Genomic DNA, 26002 nt, shown 5'->3' on the forward strand with positions numbered 1-26002 from the left:
CATACTGCTGAATGTAACCATACATATCGTTAGTGTCCCGGTGCTTCATGGTATTAAATCATATTTAGGCCCTCAATGCTGTTCAGAAAGTCTTCTATTTCTACTTGAAATATAAAATTTAAAAATATTGATGTCTTGGGGCACCTGGGTGGCTCAGTTGGTTGGGCGTCCGATCATGATCTTGCCGTTCCATGATCTTGCTGTTCCAGAGTTTGAGCCCCGCACTGGGCTCTGTGCTGACAATTTGGAGCCTGGAGCCTATTTCAGATTCTGTCTCTGTCTCTGTCTCTGTCTCTCTCTCTCTGCCCCTCCACCACTCGCATTTAGTCTCTCTCTGTCTCAAAAATAAGTAATAAAACAATAAAAAATTTTAAAAATATTGATGTCTCTATCTACTGGTGTCCTAAGGTTTTCTATGCCTTTTCTGTAAACTTGCAGTCTCCACTCTTATGCTAGATCTTGTTCTCTTGAGTCTCCTCATGTGTAACAGTGGTGGTGTCTCACCATTACTCCAGTCCGTAAGAAAAATCCCAACCGATTTTGCTATAACAGAAGTATCATTAACTGGATGGCTTGTAGTTCAGGAGGCTGTGAAGTCCAAGAGCATGGTGCTGCTAGATTTGGTGTGTTGGCGAGAACTCATTTCCTAGATGGCCATTTTTCACTGTGTCCTAATATGGAACAAGTGCAAGGGATCATTTAGGCTTCTTATAAAGGTCCTAATCCCATTCCTGAAGCTCTATCTCAGGACCTAATAATCTCCCAAAGACTCCACATCATCATATCATCACCCTGGGGGTAGAATTTCAACATACAAATTTGGGGAGCACAAATATTCATTCTGTTGCACTGCCCCTTGAAATCCCAGGATTTCACATTTTGTGAAATCATGTTTATAGCTAAATATTAAACCTTGCCTTTCAGCAACAGATCCATATGTTCACCTGCTTGACCTGCCCGCAAAGCTTTCTTTGTGGAAGAACTAGAAATAATTGGGACATAGCTTAGTCTAAGCATAAGGAGATCCAATATATTAACTTTTGCAATTTTCCACTAGTTTTCATTCTAGTTTCTAAATGATCTAACGTCCTACCAATAATGAAATTCATTGGTGTCTCTACTCACATTAAGAGAAGAGACAATGGTATCTGGCTCAATCTCTCACAGGAAATCATAGCAGCACCATCTTGAACATTAGTGTCAAATTATATAAATAGTTTATAACAAAACTTTGCATTGAGGTATAAGATCTAAAATACTAGTGCAGATATGACAAAATAATAGAATCTCAGCAACTTTTTTAATGAAATAATTTCCAAAAAAAGAGACAAAACTTGACCTGACCTCATTATGATTTGGATTCCAATATGATTCATCTAAAGAGAGAACTACACACTGAACTAGAAAAAACTCTGGCCTTATTTTCACCAGATATATTGAATTACTATTTATAATACTTTTAGTTCCAATTAATTAATCTTCTTTTATCTAGTAAAACAAAATGAAACAAAAGTGACCAAGTTGATTGCTTGGTCCAGGAAAATAACTGACACCTGAGTTAAAGTATAATCCTTCAGTGGCTATGGGTGATGATGGGAGCAGTCTTTTATTTCTCTAATAATTTCTGTGCATAGACCAAGTTGATTTTCATTAAGAGGCTTTCTATGAGGTTGATCATCCTGAATTCCCATTTAATAAACAAAGGTTGCAAAAGAAAGCATTAACTGCACTGGCAGGAAACTCTTACAATTGGTTGAGACATGTATCTCATACAAACCAAGATGGTTGGTTTCTAAAACCATAGTTTCCAAACCAAGTTCTGTTTAGAAAATACCTGGTGAGCTTCCTGGTGTCCATGGCAGATTTATTGAACACAAAAGTCTAGAAGAAGGATAATAAAAAATCTCTACTTAAGAACAGGTTCCTTTGGGATTTCTGATGATGCTTGTCCTTCAATATTTCTTTGGCAATCATTTTACTCAACATATGTTTACATTGTTGTGCCTGGGACATATTCTCTTGAGATCTTGCAAACATCATGCGGCTGGGTGGCAGAGACCAATGTATGCCACTCCACATGGCTCACTAATCTCTATCTTAGTGCTATCTCACTCATTTTTTCTGTGTTTCAGTATGACTGAATGGTAGTTGGCATTATTTATCCAGTGGCCTAAGACAAAATTAGAATTATCTATGATATTTCATTTACACATCAAATCAACTACTAAATCTTATCCTAACTTTCTTGTTTCTAACATGTATTCTATTCAATCCATTCTTTCCCCTTTATGATTTCTCAAATTTACTCACCATTATTTCTCATTTGGACTGCATAAATGTGTCACTAAATCATCCCCATTCTTATGCATTTGCACACTCCACTTCATTCTCCCACTCTGGGGTGATACTGGCAATCCCTTGATTAATGGGTCCATATATCCCCGTTGTCTCAAGATATAATCCCAAAATTTTCAAAAGACCTCTAATGGTTTAATGATTTCAGTAGTAGAATGAAGTTCCTTTGTGAGTACTTAAGAGATTTTCAAGAGGTATGTTTAGCATTAACAGTTAAAAAAATCAATTTCCTGACCCTCAAATTCCATATGCATTCCTTCCTAACTTTATGTAGTTTCCTTCTTCACCTTCCATGTCACAATTTCTCATTCCTTACTTCAGAGGGAAAAAAATGCACATAATTCACTCATCCAAAATTTTATTATGGTACATTCCTTAGTTATGTAAAGTGCTTTAGGGTAACTAAAAATGGAAGATTTATTGCATCAGAAGTCTTACTGACTCTTTTTATTTTGAACATATTGTTATTACACATGGAGCATGACTTTAAAAATGAGTTGCTCTGGCAATTGTGTGGATTCTCTGACTCCACATGTAATGGTAGAATGTGTGGGCAGGGAGAATTATGGTAATTTTCTTTTAAGAATCCTACATCTTTCATCCACTGAGTGTCAAACAAGGCAAAGATTTTATGGGAGAGTATGATGAGGTGAATCAAAAGGAATAATTGCTCCAAAAAATAATGAAAAAAAAAATGGCCTTTTCTCCCACCTAAGTATGCAGTTTATTTTGGATGTATTCACGTTCCTAAGATGTGCATTAGTTGGAAAAGGAAAGTATTTTTAAGTGATTAAGAGGCCCATGCTATTGATATTGATATACTTCAAAATAGCTGAAAGGTTTTCAGGGACTACCAGAAAGTTATGTAGGAAAAGATCCACAGATTAAAATGTTACATAGTTTCTTGTCAACTCAGGGCATATTTTACAACTGTCCATGTGCTAAATCACGTGGGTAAGTCTTAGAACTAGGTTTCCAAGAAATTACTTCCTGGCATGTTCCAAGGTAAGAGCGGTCTCTTAAAAGCAGAAATCTGTGCACAATTTTGAAGGCTGAAGTAAAGCAGACACTATTGCTCTTGGGAAGCTGTTAGTCTGACAAGGTGACAGAAAGATGCCTGGAACCCCAACTTGTCCTCACTCTGCTCTGCTCTGCATCTCTACGGCTGGCTTTACTGAATACCAGCAGCCTGGTCTATCCCAAGCTGTTTGGACCTAGCAGCCCATAAGCAGCTACTGCAAGGAGGCAACAGCTTCCTGAGGGGGCAGTTTCCATGGACCTCTCCATGGGTTGCCCCTTTCAATCTCACTTATGTGGTCAGATATCTCAAGTTCTTACATTTTTTTCTAAGAAAATCTTGTCTTAGAATGCTTAGACTTGTCCACTCACTTCAGTGTTTCAAGAAGACTGGTTAATGACGGTTTCTCTGGTCTTGCTGTTTTGATTTTTCTTCCATAGCTTCACTTTGCTAACACCCTCCCACGTTCATGTAAGGTTTAATTCCTATACTAATTGTCTCATTCTCATATTACTTCTAGAGCCTCTGGTTTCCATAGGAACCTTCACAGATACAGTCAGCTAAAAGCCTATGTTATCAACCATAGTATGAAATCCTATTCTAGTATTAGTTGTCAGTTTACTAGCCTTAACAGATGATTAATATTAGCCTTAAGTGATTAACATTTCTTGTGCCTGTTATCACAAATAAAATTATATATTAGATGTTGGACAGATTATTTTTATTTTTTTTTAATTTTTTTATTTTTATTTTTTTTTTCACAGTAAATATTTATTTATTTATTTATTTATTTATTTTTTTAATGGTTTTTTTTTTTTTTAATATATGAAATTTACTGTCAAATTGGTTTCCATACAACACCCAGTGCTCATCCCAAAAGGTGCCCTCCTCAATACCCATCACCCACCCTGCCCTCCCTCCCACCCCCCATCAACCCTCAGTTTGTTCTCAGTTTTTAACAGTCTCTTATGCTTTGGCTCTCTCCCACTCTAACCTCTTTTTTTTTTTCTTTCCTTCCTTCCCCTCCCCCATGGGTTTCTGTTATGTTTCTCAGGATCCACATAAGAGTGAAACCATATGGTATCTGTCTTTCTCTGTATGGCTTATTTCACTTAGCATCACACTCTCCAGTTCCATCCATGTTGCTACAAAAGGCCATATTTCATTTTTTCTCATTGCCACGTAGTATTCCATTGTGTATATAAACCACAATTTCTTTATCCATTCATCAGTTGATGGACATTTAGGTTCTTTCCATAATTTGGCTATTGTTGAGAGTGCCGCTATAAACATTGGGGTACAGGTGCCCCTATGCATCAGTACTCCTGTATCCCTTGGATAAATTCCTAGCAGTGCTATTGCTGGGTCATAGGGTAGGTCTATTTTTAATTTTCTGAGGAACCTCCACACTGCTTTCCAGAGCGGCTGCACCAATTTGCATTCCCACCAACAGTGCAAGAGGGTTCCTGTTTCTCCACATCCTCTCCAGCATCTATAGTCTCCTGATTTCTTCATTTTGGCCACTCTGACTGGCGTGAGGTGATATCTGAGTGTGGTTTTGATTTGTATTTCCCTGATAAGGAGCGACGTTGAGCAGGACAGATTATTTTTAAGAATATTACCTTTCTGCCTGAACAGCTGGGTGGTTCAGTCATTAAGCGTCTGACTTCAGCTCAGGTCATGATCTCACAACTTGTGAGTTCGAGCCCCATATCGGGGAGAGTTTAGTCATGATGCACAGTGGCATTAATTAAATTATGAAGTTTGTTATATATGATTCTTATTTATTCTTAAAAAATAATATATAGAATTCAATATATTCACACTTTACTAAAATGATATTATACCTTTGGTCAAACCTCTCATTTTGTAAACAACTTATAGTTTTAGCTATATATTGCATTGCTTTATTGAAGTTAGCAATAAGAAATAGCATTTAGAATAAATATTATTATGACTTCTTATAAAAACAAATGAATTAATAATACTCTTTATATTGGTTTAATCTTGATTGATTTTTGCAACAGACCTTTAAAAGGTGTTCCCTAATTTATTTCTCACTGGGTTTTATAATATTCCTTAAACATGTAACATATACTTGAATTGAAAAATGAGGTTAGGCTTTTTCTGACAGAAGTTTGATTTACCTTATACGAGAACTAGTTTTGCTAATTAACTTACATATGAGACATTACATGGAAGTTGCAAGAGCTGAATATGCAGGTGTTGGCAAAATTATATTTAAGGTACTTGATAAAAGTAAAGCATTTTATTAATAACTACTGTGTTGATAAAGATAATAAAATTTAACAAAATATTTATTCTTTCATATTTTTTGAGTAAATTGGGATATATAAAATGCCTCTGTGGGTAATTTTATTAATTGATACAATTGATGCTAAGTTATATCTCATTCTGGCATCCAACAAAATTTATTTATAGAAAATGAATTGGAAAAATTTTAACTTCATCACATGAAAATAATTTTTAACAAAATTTTACTTAGTTTTAAAAAATAAATAAAATGTGGGGTGCCTGGGTGCCTCAGTCAGCTAAGCATCTGACTCTTGGTTTTGGCTCAGGTCATGATCTCATTGTTTGTGGGTTTGAGCCCTACATCGGGCTCTGTGCTGATGGCGCAGAGCCCACTTGGGATTCTCTCTCTTCCCTCCTCTCTCTGCCCCTCCCCCACTCTCGCTCTCTTGCTCTCTCAAAATAAATAAATTTAAAAAAATAAATAAAATATTTAATACCTTCATGTTATGTGATAATTTAAAACATAAATCCAAAATTATATTTCATATAAGTCTTATAATCACAGGAACAATTTTAAAATAACTTTTGATTTCAAATTTATTTCAGAAAAATGTGATATATGACCAACAGAAAGTTTTGAGACATAAAACCATTATGTTAAACAGAAAGTCTGTGAGCAAAGTAAAATTAAAAAATTAAAAAAATTAAGGGGGAAAATATAATGATGTGTAGTTTCTCATAAGATCCTGTCCATGTATTTTCTAAGTAGATGCTGATGGAAAAGTCACCCTAATATTTAGATTTCATTGAGTACTAAGGTGATGTAACCATTTCATTTCAAAATATAATATTTACACATACTGGAAAAATTTTTGCTTTGTATCTTTTTCAATTTGATTAAAAGTTTAAAATGTCTGGGATGCCTTGGTGGCTCAGTCGGTTAAGCATGGGACTCTTGATTTAAGTTCAGGTCATGATCTTACGGTTTGTGAGACTGAGCCCCAAGTCAGGTTCTGTGCTGACAGTGTAGAGCTTGCTTGGGATTCTCTCTCTTCCTCTTTCTCTGCCCCTCCCCTGCTCACGTATGCACACTTTCTCTCTCTCTCTCTCTCAAAATAAACATTAAAAAAGTTTAAAATGTCTATCTAAAACTGTGTGAGATGTGCATAACTTTCCAAAATTATTTTAAGAGGTACCTGTACATAAAGGTTTCCTAACTGATCTATCCTTTATTTACTTTTTCATATCCCTCATTACTCATTACCCTTCCTCAAATTCATCACTAATCCAGCCATACTTAACATCCCATGTTTCAAAATTGCCATGCATTTCTTTGCCTACAATGTGCTAAGCACCAAACTTCTCCCTGCCTACCTCCATTCCATTCCCCGGTACCAAGATACTCCTTACCTATCATATGCAGTTTTTATTTTTCATGTCAGGGTGAAAGTATCATTATCATGGGCATTGATCATAGTAAATCAGGTATCTCTCCTAACTGCTCCCAACAATCTTGTGCTTGATGAAGCTTGTGGTTGCCTATTTACTTATTTGACACTTCTTTTTTTTTCTTAATGTTTATTCTTTTCTAAGAGAGAGAGAGAGAGAGAGAGAGAGAGAGAGAGAGAGAGAGAGAGAATCAGTGGGAAGGGGGCAGAGAGAGAGGGAGACACAGAATCTGAAGCAGGCTCCAGGCTCTGGGCTCTCAGCACAGAACCAGACACAGGGCTTGAACCCACGAACTGTGAGATCATGACTTGAGCTGAAGTCAGATGCTGATCCGACTGAGTCACTGAGGCATCCCTACTTATTTGACACTTTTAACAGGTCATCAGTTAAGTTCCCAACACAGTTTGTGGGGGAGGGGGGGAAGAAAATCCTCAGTAAATGTTATTTGAGAAGACAACTGATTGGCTGACAACGAATGAATCAGTGAGCAAATGAACAAATAAATTCCAACAGAATATTTAATAGAGAAATAATGGAATAGAAATTTAAAACCACAGAATCTAGCCAACTCTTAACTAAATCACTTGGTCTATATATTTAATTTACATCTAAGCTACTACTTGCACTGAAATCTAGAAAAATGATATTTTATTCTTAGAAACTTTATCATTTAATATTTATTTTCTCCTATTTTTTTTGGTGAAATGACTAATATTAAGAGTGGAAGGTAATACCTAAATAAACAAATATTATTGTTGTTTATAGGTAAGGTGATTTTTAAATGAACTGCTATACATATAAACATATAACTATATGTAATACTATGTATTATGATATATATGATTCAATTTTATAAACTCCAGTAGTTTTATAGTTGAGAAAATATTAGAATTGGCTTCCTATGGAAGCAGTATCATATATCTAGTGGTATTTATGATTTGTAATAATAAGGATTGATGATATTTAATAGGTTGCTTTCGTTGGTGCTGCTATGATTAGATGTATTACTAGAAAAGAGTATCAATTTATATTTTAAAACTAACAAAATAGAAAAATAAGAGAGTGATATAAATGAGTTATCTAGGGAAATTATGTATATATTTTGAATTCAATTAAAATCAATGTTCAGCCAATGATATCTAAAAAACTAGTAAAACAAATTTATAGATTAACAATAAAGTTTTTATGAATATGATGACATAACCAAAGTTTTTTCTCTAAGTAGAAATAATACTTAATTCCACCCTAGCAAAATTACTTTTAGAACTCCACAGTCATAAAATTATAAATACATAAGACTCAGTGCTTGTAAGATTACAAATTTATGATATGAGGTAAGTCAAGTTATACAGTCATATTGTTATCAGTAATCCCCTACAATTCCTTAAAACTGAATCTACAAGATTATGTTTGGTCTCTACATTAGGTTTGAAAGGGTTTACCCTCCATAGTCCCTAAGTCAAGTGGTTTGTGTTGGAAGGCTTATGCTTTCCTAAGGGTCAGATCCTTCACAGGATTCCATCCCCTATTTCTTCTTTCACCTCTATTGGAGACACCGTGTTATTTTCTAAACTAGGTGATTTCTAGGTCTTCATAAGTCACAGCCTTGGCACCAGTCAATATTAAATTCTTTGTTTTGAAGTACCTACTTTAAGCAAGTCCTGCTGCTCATTGCCCCACAATATTTCCAAGGAAAAAGCAGTGTGCACAGCACATGAATACTCAGTTAAACAAGAGTCATAAGCTTCCATGAGCATCTAGAGTACATAAATGCTGAGTTCTTACTGATCAGGGGCACATCTTCAAAGTCAACACTATCTAATATCTTTTTAGTTATTGTCTCTCAGAGTTTCTATAGAATATGGATTGAGGAATATGTACTCCACTTAGGCCCCTAATATATGCTTTCTGTTAGTACATTGCTCTTCAGTGTAAAGACATTGAGGAATACCTTAGGAAAGAACCTTCTAATGGGCATTAGGAGGCCTACTGTAAAGATGCTGTCCATTACACTCAGTTCAGTGTTCTCTGTTTAAGTGTTCTTTTAATAAGATGCTTTCTAGCTTTGGAGTTTGGAGATAATTGTCTTCCTTTGAAAACAAAGTTTGCTATTTATTACAAAGCCACTGTGAATCATGCATCTGATGAAGATTTCCTTTTTAGATGAGTTGGAAATCAGAGTCCAATTTGTAGATTCCCCCAATAGCAAGTTTACACTTTGTGATATGCATATTTATATCTGTCCTTCATTTGGCTCTGCTTTATATTCATACTTTTTCCCCCTTTCTCACCTACTTCTAATTTATGCTATTTTGCTACACATAATTTTGTGTTTTTAAACTCTTAATCTATTTTGGGAATAAGGTGTGATTTAAATTAAAGGATTAACAATTTTATAAAATTATTCTGATGCTTTATATTTCTCACTTGCTAGTATCCCTGATGTGGGAATTTGCATCAAGCTCAAATTATTTCTGCCACAGATCCTAAAACTACTCCTATAATGCATGTATTTTACATTAGTGCATATGATACAGAAAACAAAAGCAGAGGCCGATATACTCCAAATACCTGTCACAAAACTACAGGGACCTTACCAAGGTCTTTCTACTGAAGTTCGAACAAAACAAGTATTTTTGGAGATGAATGGCAGTAAACAACTAAGGTAAGGTCTCACAAAGTATTTTTACTGTGAACATTATCAAGGATCTGATTCCCAAACTTACTAGTACACAGAGGTTTATTATTTTATCCAGAAGCCACTAAGTCAAGAGAACAAACTCACCTAAAAATATATTAAAAGAGACAAATGCAGGGGCGCCTGGGTGGCTCAGTCGGTTAAGCGTCCGACTTCAGCTCAGGTCACGATCTCGCGGCCCGTGAGTTCGAGCCCCGCGTCGGGCTCTAGGCTGACGGCTCGGAGCCTGGAGCCTGCTTCCGATTCTGTGTCTCCCTCTCTCTCTTCCCCTCCCCCGTTCATGCTCTGTCTCTCTCTGTCTCAAAAATAAATAAACGTTAAAAAAAAATTAAAAAAAAAGACAAATGCATAGACCAAAAGTTAAATGTATTAAATGTGCATATGTCATACTGATTAAAAATATACTAACTTATACCCTTACACAAAATAATTTTGGCAATCTTCTCATACAAAAAACTAATTTAATGCTGGGGAAAAAATTTCCTCATATCATCAACAGCATCTAGATATATAAATATGACATTCCTTCTGAGTGTGCCGATTTTCATTCTTACAAGCCATAACACAACCTCCCTGAAACTTTGCTGCATATCATTCTTTAAGTAGTCTGATTATTACCATGGACCTTATCTGGAGTGATTAAGACTGGTTAAAAGTAACAGAAGCCACTGGGGAGATGTGAATAAAGAAGGGGGAGAGGGATATGTATGACCTACTAGGTTTCATAAAGCAAATGGAACAAGGAAATACAATGATAGCTAGATCAGCTAGACTAAGACTACGATCTTGTTTCTACAATTAAACAGAGGGCTCATTGTCAGAATTTAGGTCACCTTAGCTATGGGTAGGGAAGAATCATGTTGTACAAATCATAATCATACGAAAGATTTTTAAAAAGACATTTTTAATTAGACTGTTTAATTAGAATAGTGGGACTACAGTTCAAAGAGATTGCATCTCATGTAAAGATTTTGAAGTCATAATCATATTGGAGAAAACTGAACCTGTAAGAATATATGAGATTGCCACTGCAGACACACAAATATAAACGTACGTAAATTAACATGTGTTTAACAACATAAACTAAGATTGATCTATAGTGCTTAGGAATTTTAGAATAAATTTTACTGAAGTATCATTTAGAAACAATAAAATACCTATTTGAAACATAACCATGAAGACTTTTGAGAACTTTGATGCCTGTTTCTACTGTGAACACATGTCTATCACCCCAAAAAGTTCTCTCTTATACACAGCAAACCTCCTTAAAAACCTAGCCTGAGTTCAATTCTGACCTACCATCTTTCATTAAAAATGAGTGCTTTTTTTTCTCTAAAACTTTATGTAGATATATTCATATACTATGCATTCTTTTGAGATCAGCATATTTACTTAACACAAAGTTTTCAAGATTCATCCATATTAATGTATGGATCAGTAATTTGTTCCTTTATTGCTGGGTAGTATCCATTGTATAAGTCAAACCAGAATTACTTATCCATTCTCTCGTTGATAGACAGTTGGGTTGTTTCTGGTTTTTAGTTACTTTGAATAAAGCTGCTTTGCATATTTTTGTATAGTCTTTGTGTGAGTATATGTTTTCATTTTTCTTACATAATATCTAGGGGTCCCATGATAAGAATATGTTTAACTACATAAGAAACTAACACACTATTTCACAAAGTAGTTGAAATATTTTGCAACCCACTAGCAAAATATGAGTACTCTAGTTGCTGTATATCTTCACTAACAGTTCATATGGTTAGTTGTTTTTTATTTCTGATATTGTGATGTTTAATGATATTGTATTGTGTTTTTAATTTACATTTCTTTAATGGCTAATACTATTGACCATATTTTAATATGGTTGCTGACCATATTTTATTTTTTTTTAAGTTTATTTATTTATTTTTGAGAGAGAGAGAGAAAGAGACAATGAGAAGGGGAGGGGCAGAAAGGGAGGGAGAGGGAGAAAATCCCAATGCGGGGCTCGAACTCACAAACCGTGAGATCATGACCTGAGCCAAAATCAAGAGTTGGATGCTTAAATGACTGAGCCACCCGGGCACCCCCTTATTTTATATTTTGAAATATCTGTTCAAATCTTTTGTCTATTGATTTGTCTTTGACATTATTTGCATACCAAAGACATATGTCCTTTGACAGATATACTAGAGGGAATGTTTCTGTGATACTTCTTTGGCTTGTATTTTCATTTTCTTTAACAGTGTCTTTAAAGGACCAAAAATTTTGATTTTGATGAAGTCAAATTCATCATTTTTTGTGTAATGATTCATGTTCTGTCTTATAAAAAATCATTTCCTATGTCTAAGATCACAAATATTTTCTCCTATTATTTTTCTTTACAGAACAGGGTTTCTCAGCTTCAGTATCATTGACACTTTGGCCCAGATATTCTAAGTTGGCATTTTCTCTAGACATTGTCAAATATCCACTGAGAAGCAAAATTGGCCCTGCTAATAATCACTGTTCTAGAAATTTTAAGAGTTTTAGCTTTTACATTTAGGTTTATAATCTATTTTGGGATAATATCTGTGTATAGTTCAAGGTAAGGATTGAGGTTTATTTTTTTGCATATGGAATATGCAGTTGTTCTAGCAACATTTAAAATATATAAAAGACCATCCTTTAGCCATGGAACTGCCTTGGCACTTCTGGCAGAAAACAGCTGACCATAAGTGGACATACTTTTGGTTGCTCTACTTTGTTCCACAGACGTGTCTGTCTTCACACCAATACCACAGTCTTGAATATAGTACTTTTATAATGAGTTGAAAGCAGGTAAAGGTTTTCCAAATTTGTTCTTCTTCTAAGAATTGCTTTGGCTATTTTTGTTCTTTGTATTTCCATATACATTTTAGAATCACATTGTGATTGTCCTTCTCTCAAATACCTTCCCTCAAAAAATCCCTGTTGGAATTATGCTTCACATGGCATTGAATTTATTGGTCAGCCTTGGGAAACTTGACATCTTAACAATACAGTAAAACCTTGGATTGCAAGTGACTTGTTCCGTGAGTGTTCCGCAAGACAAGCAAGCATTTCTAATAAATGTTAACTTGTTAAACAAGCAATGTCTTGCAATGTGAGTAGTATACACTGAATGTCACATGGTCACAACTGAGCCAATAGTTTTTCTCTCTCTCTTGCTGCGGACTTGTGGGTGATTGTCTCCCAGGCTCGGATGCTCGACCTCAGGCTGCAGTGTTCGGCGGAAATCAGTGATTTTTCACAATGTTGGAAGGTGCCCACAACTGGCACTGGTGTATCTTTTGTCACTTCAAAACACCTATGGACAGTCCTTTGCTTTTGCATACAAGAATAGGCTTAGGAATGCTCTGCTTCATTCTAGGTCAGGCTGCCTGCAGATATAGACCCTTTCCTCTGCTGCTTATGGCCAATTACATTAAATACAGTATATGACAAGAGTTTATTAATACTGTACTATAGTCAATATCTGTCAGTGATAATGAAAGTCATCCTACACAATAACCATCCTCTCTCTTGTCTCTCTCACATCAGCCATAAAGGTTTTCAAAGGTAAGTGCAGGTTGATTTATTTTTTTGTAATATTTTGTATTTTCTTTATTATTTTGTATTAATTATAGCATTGTAATCACTTTATATGAATATTTTTAGATTGTGGAGTGGATCATAGGAGTTTCCACTATTTCTTATGGGGAAATTCACTTTGATATACAAGTGCTTTCGATTATAAGCAGGTTTCTGGAATGAATTATGCTCATAAAACCAAGATTTTACTATATTTAGCTTTCCAGTTCATGAACATGGTTTATTTCTCCACTTAATAAGGGCTTTAAAATTTCTTTCTTCTAGCAATACTTTCTAATTTTTGTAAGTCTTATTACAGCTGGTTAAAGCTATTTGTAATTATTCCATGTTGTAGGCATTTTAGGTTTTAATTTTCAATATTTAATGACATATATAAAGAAATATGCTTACTTTTTGTATACATTATAACTTACGATCTCTTTAAATTCAAATTTTAGTTCTGGCAATTTTTCACGGGTTCCTTAGGATGCTCTATTAGCATAGTCTTTTCATGCAATTAAAAAAATCCTTTTTATTTTCTACTCTACACATCTTTTGTTTCTTGTTCTTGCCTTATTGCAACAGCTAGAAATTCTATGGTGCCCAGTTGTTTAACTCAAATCTAAGTTCCTGAATTCCAGTCTAATTTATTGTTTTGGACTAAAGAAAATGGGTCGGGGGGCGCCTGGGTGGCTCAGTCGGTTGAGCGTCCGACTTCAGCTCAGGTCACGATCTCGCGGTCCGTGAGTTCGAGCCCCGCGACGGGCTCTGGGCTGACGGCTCAGAGCCTGGAGCCTGCTTCCGATTCTGTGTCTCCCTCTCTCTGCCCCTCCCCCGTTCATGCTCTGTCTCTCTCTGTCTCAAAAATAAATAAAACGTTAAAAAAAGAAAATTTAAAGAAAATGGGTCGGTATGGATTTTCTAACAATACTCCTTATGGCCTGTAGTAATAGCAGTCTGACATGTGAAGAGGAAAGAATAAGTTTCTCTTACTCTGCACTCCATTCCTATCACCTAGAATGGACAAACAAAATACTGTAAGAAATACATGGCCAGTGTTTTAGATAACATGACAGAGTGTTGAGGCTAATTACTTAACTTCGGTTAAATTAGGTCGTAGTCTGCTAGAATGTAAGATGGTTTGAAGCAAGAGCCCCATTTACCCTGTGTACTACTCCCTGTTGCTTAAAACAATGCTTGGCATAAATAGAAATTCAATAAATATTTGTTGACTGAAGTGAAAGACTATTAGGTATGCCTCTGAGTCTAACATCATTCAGAAAAAGTAGGTAGGGATGTCTGAATAAAATACATGGTCATTATTTCAACATAATTTTTGTACACAAATACAAGGCACTAGGTGGGTAAATTAATTCTTGAAACACTTCCATGACCACACAGGTAGATAGAGAATACACTGTGCATATTCTTCCAGTGCATTATATTCTGAAGCTAAGAGAATTCTTTAAAACATGAGATGGCGTGAGTATAGAAATTGATAGTCTCTACACCAATTATGAAAGGGTTTCAGTGAGGCACAAGTGTAGCTGATAAGATAAACTAAAAAAGCTGGCTACTAAAGGTCAAACAGTCTAGGCAGACATAGTCCCAAAGATGCATGTTCCAGGAGGTCTTTGAACAGGACATTATAGAGATATGAGAAATTGAAAAGGATGATGATAAAAGTACTGCCCTGAAGGAAGCAGAATAAATAAATGTGTAAAATGAAGAGCAGCAAGTCAGGAGAAATATTTTCAACTGTGTGTTTAATCTGCTATTTTATCGTTGTTATGGGAGTATGTAAGAATGCTTTAATATACTCACATATGGTGTTTTATAATGATGAGTTATTTTGTTTATAGATTTGTTATATTAATGCAGTGTGGGCCTTTTTGCCACATGATAATTTTTTTGTCTGTTTTACAGACCATTTGCTCACATTAAAAGAAGTTGATAAAATGAACTGTCATTAAAATAATAGATGTGCCATATTTAATGACTCTCTTCAAAATGTTGACAATTCTTCAAGTCTGGTCATGGGTAAATGGGGATTTGTTGTACTTTTAACTGTTGTGTATTTATAGAAGTTTTCAAAATATTTAAAAATGGTTCCCTGCAAGTCCTTCAATCACTAATTCTACAACTATTTAGGGAGCACCTGTTTTATGACAGGCACTATTCTACAAAGTGGAGATACAGCAGCGAACAAAACACTCTTTTCTTTCATGAATCTTTCATACTTCCTTGCCACATAGGCAATAAATACACAAATTAATATGAAACATAATATTGTACATAGGAGTATTAAATAGAAACATGAAGCAGAAAGGGAGGATAGGATTCCATGTAAAGAGTAGCAGAGGCAACTTCGCTGAAGATAAGCATGCTTGACTTGCGTAGGAAGGGCATAAAGACCAGTAATGCCAAAGGTGCATTAAAGCCAGGATGGGTAGAAGAGAGATAGAAAATGATATCTGAAAGACAGCCAGGAGATGGATTGCGCAAACTCTTCTGAATTCTGGCAAGAGTTATTTTAGAGATTAAGACTTTAAGTCTTAAAGTCTTTAAGAGTAATTTTAAATCTGAAAACATACTAGATATATTAGACTATATAATTTCAACAGCGTTTAAAAAAATAAACTTTTATCTTACAGAGCATTTGAACTTTCCATAAAAATAGAGTGGAATGTATACAGTTCCTATATGCACCCTCCTTCCATCCTTACACAGTTTTCTCTATTAATATCTTGAACTAGTGTGGTACATTGGTTATAATTGATGAGTCAATATTGATACATTAAGTCCAGTGCTTATATTAGGGTTCGTTCTTTGTGTTATACATTCTATAGGCTTTGGCAACTGTATCCACCATTATTGTATCACATGGAATAGTTTCATTGCCCTAAAATCTCCTGTTTTACTTACACATCCCTCCCCTGAATCTCTGGCAACCATAGTTTTACTGTCTCCACAGATTTGCCTCTTTCAGAATGATGTATAGTTGGAATTATAAAGTATGTAGCCTTTTCAGATTGGTTGATTTCATTTAGTGATATGCATTTAAGGTTCCTCCATGTGTTTCTGTTGCTTGATAGCTCATTTCTTTTTATCACTGAAAAATATTCCATTGTAGGATGTAATACAGTTTATGCATTCATCTACTGAATGGCATTCTGGCTGCTTCCAAGACTTGGAAATTATGAATAAAGATGTTATAAACATCTGTGTGTGTATTTTCACGTGGACATAAGTTTTCAACTCATTTGAGTAAATATCAAAGAATGCAATTGGTAGATCATACAATAAGGATTACGTTATTTTGCAAGAAATTGTCAGTGTTTCAAAGTGGCTGTACCATTTTGCATTCCCACCAGTGATGAATGAAAATCCCCATTGCTTCATTTCCTTATCAGCAGTTAGTGTTGTTGGTATTTCAGATTTAGCCTAATAGTTGTATAGTGGTATCTTATTTTCATTTTCAATCCCTTGATTACACAGGTAATCACTTTGTCATATGCTTATTTGCCATCTATGTATCTTCTTTGTTAAGGTATCTGTTCAGATTTTTTGTCTGTTGTTTACTTATTATTGATTTTTAAGAGTTCTTTGTATATTCTGGATACAAGTTTTTTTTTTTTAATCATCAGGTATGTTGTTTGTAAATCTTCCAGACTCCTAGTCTGTGGCTTGTCTTTTAATCTCTTAGGAGTGTCTTTTTAATTTTAATGTGGTCAAACTATCAAATTTTCTTTCATGGATTTTACTTTTGGCACTAAAAATGTATTGCCAAACCTGAGGTCATGTAGATTTCCTCCTGTGTTGTCTTCTAAGAGGTTTATAGTGTTTCATTTTACATTTTTTTTACATTACATTACATTAGTTTTACATTTTACATTATAGTGATACATTTTTATTTAATTTTTGTAAAAGAAATTCTATGTCTAGATTCATTTTTTCAATAGCTTTTAGTAGCTCTGTAGCTAACATGTAGAGAAAGTTTATAGAATGGGAAGAACAGAAGCAGGGAAACCATTCCAGAGGCTTTTGAAGTCATCAATGAGCAAGAAGAAAAAGGCTTGAGTGGAGAACACCAGTGTGCTTTGTATGAAATTATTGTTTCAGGTATTTTGAAATTGGAGTCAATAAGCTTTTATGCGGAGGTATATATAGGTTTTGGTAATAAGAACAGCCAAGAAAAATCAAAGTTCTAGGTCTGACTAACTGTATGAATAGTGGGACTATTTATCAAAATGGGGACCACTGGATAAATAATGTATTTTTTCTTGGGAGGGGATATCATAGAAATGAGATCAGCTTTGACATGCTATATGAGGATTCAATGTACGTACCCAGTGAGCATTATCAAGTACAAAATTGGCTATCTGAATCTGCAGCATGAGAAGTGGTCAGGGGAAAATATTAATTTGGGAAATGTCAGCATATAGGTGGTGTCTGAGGCCTTGAGATGAGGGTGAAAGTAACAAAAAGTGACTACAGATACAAAGAAAAAGAGATCCTAGAAGCCTGGGATACATTGAAACTTAGAGTTTACTGGGAAGTGGTGAATCTAGAACCAGATTCTCAAAGGGAGCTGCCAATGTGCTACAGAGAAACAGAAGGGAGAGTGGGATATATATTTTTAAGAAGTGAGCAACTGTGCCAAATTCTGTTGAAGAACTGAGAAAAATGGAAACGATTATCAGATTTGGCAATATGAATATGGTTGGTGACTTTCGCGGGAGAGGCACTAAACAGTCGGGAATGAACATCAAGTTGGAATAGACTCTCAAGGTAATGGAAGGGTGGCAGTGCAAACATCTGCTTCCTATAGCTCCTGCAGGGAGTTCAGGTATGGGAGATAAAGTCATTTACAGTTTTGGAAACAAGTAGATTAGTAGATTAGTTCTTATTGTGGACAATACAGTAAGAGACAAACTTACTCACATACCAATGTATCATAAAGTTACACACACACAAATTCTACTGCTTTCATATTGTTTTTTCTTTCCTCGCATTATCCCATGAAGTCATATTTCACTTGGCTTTGGAAACAAATGGATTACCAATAGGTGAATTTTGTTAGATATGCTATCACTTCACCACACTCAATGCTTCTGATGGATTGTACAGATCATTGACTCTTTCATGCTTCTTTCAACTTTATAATCTCTCCTGTTAATATATTGTACCTTATCCTCAAAGATACTTTGTATTTATACACACTTGTCTTTTGCTATATAGCACTTGAAAAGATTGAGTGAGATATTTCTGGGACCTAAGACCCTAAATATTTGAATCTTCTCCTTAAATGGCTGTCTGCCTGTGACCCGGGACATTCTCTAAAGGGATATATATATATGTGCACAGAGACCAAGGCTATACAAAGGGATGTATTATTACTAGTAACTGTTTTGGCTCCATAGACCCCAGAACCGTTTTCAGTTGAGCTCAGGGTTAGAAGTGAGCTTAAGGCCTACAACTAAAATAGATCAAGCAGTATTTTTCATGTTTTCTCTCTAAATTCTCACCCACATCTTGGCCTCTGCATCTTTTGATTCTGATTAGGAGGAAAAGAGTCTGAGAAGATCATATCAAAGGGAAAACCAACAGAAGGAAGCCAGGAGCAAAGAGTTTTGCCTTGTATAGGTTTTTTAAAACCCCAAGGCTCTTAACAATAAGGTCCAGTTAGAGTCCTTAAATTTACCAAGCCCATAACAAACCTCCTTTCCTTTTTGGGAGATGGTGGGTGGTGGCAGTGAAGGAGCTGTGTTGCCTTCTCTTGTTGGTACCACCACAAAAATATGAAGAGCTTAATAACAGACACTGAATTCGCATTGTTCCTCTAGTGCCTATCATGGAACTTCTATTGCCTATAATTTTAGCATATTAATAATCATATACATATTTTTTCAATTGATTAAAATTTCAACTTTATTTATTTACTAATTATGATTTTTCCCTTATTTGAAGATGTCTTATAATAATGTGTTTTTGGGTTTTTCTGGGGGGAAATATAGGGGTATTATTTCAGGAGTTGTAATTATTAAGATTTTATGTAAGGACTTTAACATGTTTTCATACATTACATTTTTTAAAAATTTTTTTTTAATGTTTATTCATTTTTGAGACAGAGAGAGACAGAGCATGAACAGGGGAGGGGCAGAGAGAGAGGGAGACACAGAATCTGAAACAGGCTTCAGGCTCTGAGCTGTCAGCACAGAGCCTGACGTGGGGCTCGAACTCACGGACTGTGAGATCATGACCTGAGCCAAAGTCGGACGCCCAACCGACCAAGCCACCCAGGCGCCCCAACATTTTATTGGTATTGAAAAATTGCTTCCATAATTCTTATCAAAAGGTGTTCTTAATGGAAAATGAGACAAAGTCTAGAGATGAGGCAAAATATATCTTGTATTTCTTAAGTCGTTGGTAGTTTCCATTGTTAGTAATATTTACTTTTTATAGCTAGTTAATAGATTATGATTTGACACTATATTTCAATTTTTAGTCTCAATATATCTTTTAATTATAAAATGTATTCCTTTTAAGCACATACAGATGTATTTATAAACAATAAATTCAAATTTATTTAAACCATCAATGCTATAGCACAATTTAAATCTCGGTGCTTTTTTTTTTTTCTAATAGTTTCAATCACTTTGCCAAATATAAACACATGTGTATATAACTTAACTATAGATGTTTAGTATGCACATTGCCAAATGTGGATATTTATAAATACATATTTTCAGTTTATACTTTGATGTAAAATACTATTTCTCAGTGAGGATGTTGGAAATATATATATAAACCCAATATTGGCTTATACACAAATACACCTATGTACATTATTTAGTTTACTAGTTTGCAAATTATCAAAAGATGTTTGTATCTATATTAATAAGTTTAATGGCTTTAATTTTGATTCTTATTGTGTCTTTAACTAGTTTTGCTCTTGTATGAAGCACAGAATGGGTTAGGAAATATTCCATTTTTCCTATTGATTGGAAGAGTTTATTCAATATTGAGACAATCATTTCTGTGAAAGTTCTGTAGTCATAGACTGAAAGCCATTTGTGCATGATATTTTCTTCGTGGGAACATTTTTAATCCGTGCTGTATTTGTATAGGACCCTAATAATAGTCTTCATATCTGGGTGTACCTCTAGTTATGACCTGTCTTCCAATCTTATTAGTTATATGTACCTTCTTTTCTTGTCATAAATGGCAACATAGAAGTATTATTCACTAAACAACAATGAAATGCAGGTTGTATCAAAAATACGTTGCTTTGCAAAGAGGGAAAAAGAGGTTGGGCTGGGTGTGTATTGAAGTGTTACTTCAATACTGGGACCAGGTCCTACTTCTAATAATTTAAATATGATTTTTCACAAAATTGTAAAGTGTTAGTGTTATCAGATACCAGTACAGTTCAGTCATTTATATATGGAAAGCTTTGCATTAAAATTTGGTGTGTTGATACCATGCAAGCCTTTAATGTTTTTAACATGTTTCTAACTTTTATTGCTATTTCTACTCTTACCCAAGGATTATTTAGAAGTGTTTGGTTATTTTCCAAACTTTACCTATCTTTCTAGCTATCTTTCCGTTATTGATTTCTGCTGTGTTTCCATTTTGACCTTAGAACATGTTCTTCATGGTTTCAATTATTTGAAATTGATTGAATCTTACATTATGTCAAATGTATCAGTCATATATTGCTTTGTAACAAACTACTACAAAACTTAGTCACTAAAAACACATTTATCTTCTCACCATTACTGTGGGTCAGGAATCTGGGCATCACAATTAAATGTGATCTCTGGCTTTGAGTCTCTTCCAAGGCTGCAGTTATTTTAAAGCCTGACTGTGAGATCTTGCAGAAATATTCTAAAATTTCTGACTCTTAATTTCATCATCTTTAATTTTTTAAATGAAATGTTATCAAATATGTAAGTTTTATCAATCAAATTGGACACTTGCAACATGATTATCACTGTGCTAACCTTGGAGCTATGCAGTTAAATAAAATGTCATAGTTACCACTTATTGAGCGCAAATTATAAGATGACTACTAAGATAAGATTACTATAAAAAGTGAATAACAAAACAGAGATCAATAAATACTAGTTTTCAGGTTCTGAATTATTAATACATATGTCTGTAATGCTGAGAAATTTTAAAAGTCTACTGCATTCAGAAAATCTGAATGTGTTCATTTTTAACATTGACTCAGTTTTCTGTGTAATAAATTTCTGCCCTTCCTACCATCTACAACTACCCACAAGTCTTGATTATGATTACATGGAAAAAACAATTACTCCCCAAATAGCCAGTATATTCATTTGTATTCCACCAATGTTTTTATATTAAATTTTAGTAAATTGTCAAGATATGAGACATTATATAAAACAAAAAATTTGTTATATGAAAACTTAGGCTGGATTTCTGGCTCTATGAATTGAAAAATTTATTATACTCTTCTGAGCAGCTATTTACTCAACGGTAAAATAGTGGTGATGATGATAATGATAATGATACAACCATACTTGCTTCTGACGGTTACTGTGAGAATCACTTGAATTAATATCCTTGAAAGTGCTCTGCAAGCTGATGAATAACACATATATTATTTTTAGTGAACAGAGGATAATTTATGGCACTAGTATAACCATAATACTGGAATGTTTTAGACATGTTACATAAACAGAAATACCATAATTTAGATGTTAAATTTGGTTCGGTTCTTCCATTACAAGAGATTTATGAAATTATAAAGAATCCCTACATAAAATATAGTCTGATGACCACCAAACTTACTGAACCAAACAAGGTAATTATATTTAAGCCAAGACACCTTCACTTCTTTTCTTACTTTCTAGCTGTCTGTGTTACATCCAATATCTGTTCTCTTCTTGTTGAACTTAATTATGTCATATTTTATTATTTTTACCACTCTGTATTAGAATTATTTCAGCTTTGATATTACTGTAAATAAGTGAAGGAACATGTACATAATGAGCTTTTTAATTATCTCCAGAACGTGCCCTGCTTCTCAGAGCTAAGTACTTTTGCGGAAGCTGAGAATTCCTTTTCCCTTTTCTTCTCTCATCAATTCCTCTGTAGCTTTCAGAGATCAATTTATATGTTACCTTCTCTTAAAAGTATCCATAATCATTCTAATTCATCACAATGTTTCTGTTTATGAAATCTGTGACATTTATTTAGAAACTTCTTTGTTATATTTCTGGAATTGCTATATAAACTTTGAATCAGTTTTTTATGTGTCTTATTTCTAGGTAAACTAAAATATTTAAAGTATTCACAGATTGTGTGTGTGTGTGTGTGTATCTAATTACATGTAAATATATAGTACTTACTTGAGCAGAATTTGTTGAAAGACAGAAGACTGAAGAATTTTTCTTCTCTACCAAGTCATTTGGACATAATCTGGAGCTTTAGCCAGATCAAGTTTTCATTCCCTGCTGTGGAAAAATAGCTTCCAAAAAGACAGTAGAAAAGATGTGCATTAGTTAGTCATGTGATGGTGGTCTTTCAAATAATATAATTCATTTATATTTAGACAGTAAAAATAAGTAGGAGTGCTATCATTCACCGGTAATACACACTGCTGGGCTTTACGTATGTCTCCAAAAGGATGAGGAAGCTGTCAATTTTTGTTAGCAATTATCACTGTAGGTTTTGAATTGTATAGAGTGATTTTTCTTGCTGTCATTTGATGCTTTACTCCATGAAGTTTATAAAACTGTATAAAATTAGAGACCAGTCTTGGAATGCACTTTTCATGAGAACATACTGGATGTTTCATTGTTGAATAGGGGAAAATATAAAACAAACTCTAGATACTTCAGGAACACTAATTCACTAAGAGGACCTATTTATTTGGAACAGTGCTTTAATGTCATATGTTAATACTTAAATTTGGATGGGGCACCTGGGTGGCTCAGTTGGTTAAGCATCTGACTTAGCCTCAGGTCATGATCTCATGGCTTGTGAGTGCAAGCCTTGCACCGGGCTCTGTGCTGACAGCTTAGAGCCTGGAACCTGCTTCAGATCGAGTCTCCCTTTCTCTCTGCCCCTAGCCCGCTCATGCGGTCTCTCTCTTTCTCAAAAATGAATAACATTAAAAAAATACTTAATATTTGGATATTAAAGTTATTTGTTAATTGATACCACAATTAGATGATTAATGATATTTTACTGCTTTTTCATCTGTGGTATAATTTTCCCTACCACTGTCTCAGTTCAAGCTCTAAGCATTTTCCACATGCTCTCCTGACTAGTCTAATAACTGGCCTCCCATTTAATCGATCACTTCTATAATCTACTCCCCACATTGCTCCAGAATAATTTTTTAAAAACTGAAATCTGATCATTTTACTACCTTGATAAATACTTTTAATAATGTCCTTAATCTAGAGAATAAATTTGAATCATTTTAATGACACTCAAAATATCCTTTACGATATAACCCTTCTCTTCAATCTGTTCCCACGTTCCACACCACCACCCCCCACCCCCGTCCACTCTAAGCTCAACTTTTGCTAAACAACAGGCATCTCCTAAATGTGCAAGAATGTTTTATATCTCTGTGCTTGCTAGGTTCTTTTTCAACCTACAGTGCCTCTCTCTTCCCACCACCAGAGGAGTATATACTATAGTGCAGTATTTAATTCAAGAACCACATCTGTCAAGCCTTTTTTAATCCATCAGTATTCCCAGGTGGAAGTGACTGCTTACTATTTTGTGGCCCTACTGTACTAGGTACACATTTTTATCCACATAATAGTGAAATATATTATATTTATCTATGGACTTGTCTGTTAACCTACTCTACACGAGTGGCCCTTTCAGAACAGGAACTATATATTACCTATATTGAGTGCTTGGCTTTTAACATTTATTGCTCAATTGATATACCTCATGTTATAACTAGAAAGAAAAAGTCAGCCTAAAATAATTTAAATAGCAAAACTGTAACTCTCAGTGGCAGTAATGAAATTCAGATCCAGGTACACTTTGATCCAAAACTCATAGTCTTTGGAAATGCCAAGATTTAAAAGTTCAGAATCTCAGAATATGAACAATTTTAAAAGAGAAAGTAATTGCTGAGAAAATACAGTATGGATTTTTATTTACTTTTCTCCATTTCCTTCTCTCCTTATTATAGTGCTTAGAAACTATACTCCTGTACACTGTTCTAGTCACACAAAACTGTGTTCTAAGGACTCAGATCTGTGAAAAATATTAATGCATTTGTCTAGTTTTATTCACTGTCCTAGAAGACATTTGAGTTTGAAGCCCTTGATACACCTTCCTCCCCAGCTCCCACACTTTTCAGTCTTCCTTGCAACCCCTGCTATCTCAGTAGATCCCTCAGTGAGACTGGCCTATGTGTCCCCCTGTAATAGATCTTGTACAGCAGCCCCCTGTTATCTTCTTGGGGAAGAGTTCTGTGCTTTCTTAACCTGCAGACTTTGTTGCAAGTGAAGGAATAGGGAAGCTGAATGCTGACCCTACATAACTATTGGGGTGACTACTGCCGGATACAGAGGCTCATTCTGAGCGCTACCCACATGTGTCTGGCCTGGCAGTTGTTTGCTCCTCCCCTGAACTCTCTAGAGGTGAGCTCAAGTGCAGCCTAAAATCCGAGGCAGAGAAGTATCCACGAACTGGTGAGCAAATGCTTCATCTAAGAAAGGCAGCCATTGCCCATTGTAGCTGACTCACCAAAAGGAAACTGACTTTTCAGAAAAAGTTAAAAATCATTTTTATGTGAAATCTCCCACTTAGTAACTGGGAACTAACCTCCCACCCCATCACCACCAGCAGGAATGCTAAATCTTCTGCAAGCCAGAGAAAACAAATCTATGAGCCACATGCCATTCTACAGCTGCCATTTTGGAAGCTCTATGTTATCGACCCAACACACAGGAAGTATGTGGAAAAACAACAATAAAAAGGGTATTTTTTTGCCATTTTCTAATGCCATACAAAAAATTAAAATAGAAGATAGATGGATAGCTGGCCTGTATGCTAGAGCTAACAAATCCCTTGCAGGGGTCTGAGAAGGCTCACCAAAATGCCATGTTTCATAGTCCTCTGAGATCAATATAGTACAGTTACCTCCTGCCTATGTGTCCCTGGAGTTTGAAGCAGGATGACAAACTGATGACAGCTGCATACGAACCTGCAGCCACCTGGCTTCCTAAGGAAGAACTAATAGATTTTCTGCCATTTGCCAGCCTTTCCCTCAACCTTTGAGATTGGGGTCTCATTAAAGCCCAGGCTCGAAGGATGGTGTGCGGGCAGCATTTAAACGCAATCATCTTCACTAGTTATTCCCGTTCAGGCTTGGTTAACCCGGGCAGGCTCTTGCTCGCCAAATGTCACTGCAATTCTGGGGACTTTGGAAACCAACAAAGAACGGTTTTTGAGACCACCACATTCATTCCATACCTGACCCCAACAACGCACCTGCTCAGAGAGGAGCCCCTCATTTCCGAATAGAAACTCAATTACCTGTCTTCCTGTCCTGAAATATGCCTTCCAGGGAGCTAGAAACACAGGAATTGCTAAAGCCACGAACTCATTCTAAGGGTACTAAAGTCACGGGAGTAGAAAGCGTTCTG

At 35.1% G+C, this 26002-nt stretch overlaps 1 long non-coding RNA gene across 1 annotated transcript; it reads right to left on the minus strand.

Moving 5' to 3' along the window:
- Window positions 1-343: 343 nt before the first annotated feature.
- On the minus strand, window positions 344-26002 carry LOC122235781. Its single transcript, XR_006213819.1, has 3 exons — window positions 25893-26002; window positions 22730-22848; window positions 344-671 (listed from the first exon to the last, which is right to left on the minus strand). It is a non-coding gene; the product is annotated as an uncharacterized LOC122235781 (long non-coding RNA).

This window comes from Panthera tigris, chromosome F3, assembly GCF_018350195.1.
Source record: "Panthera tigris isolate Pti1 chromosome F3, P.tigris_Pti1_mat1.1, whole genome shotgun sequence".
Taxonomy (NCBI): Eukaryota; Metazoa; Chordata; class Mammalia; order Carnivora; family Felidae; genus Panthera; species Panthera tigris.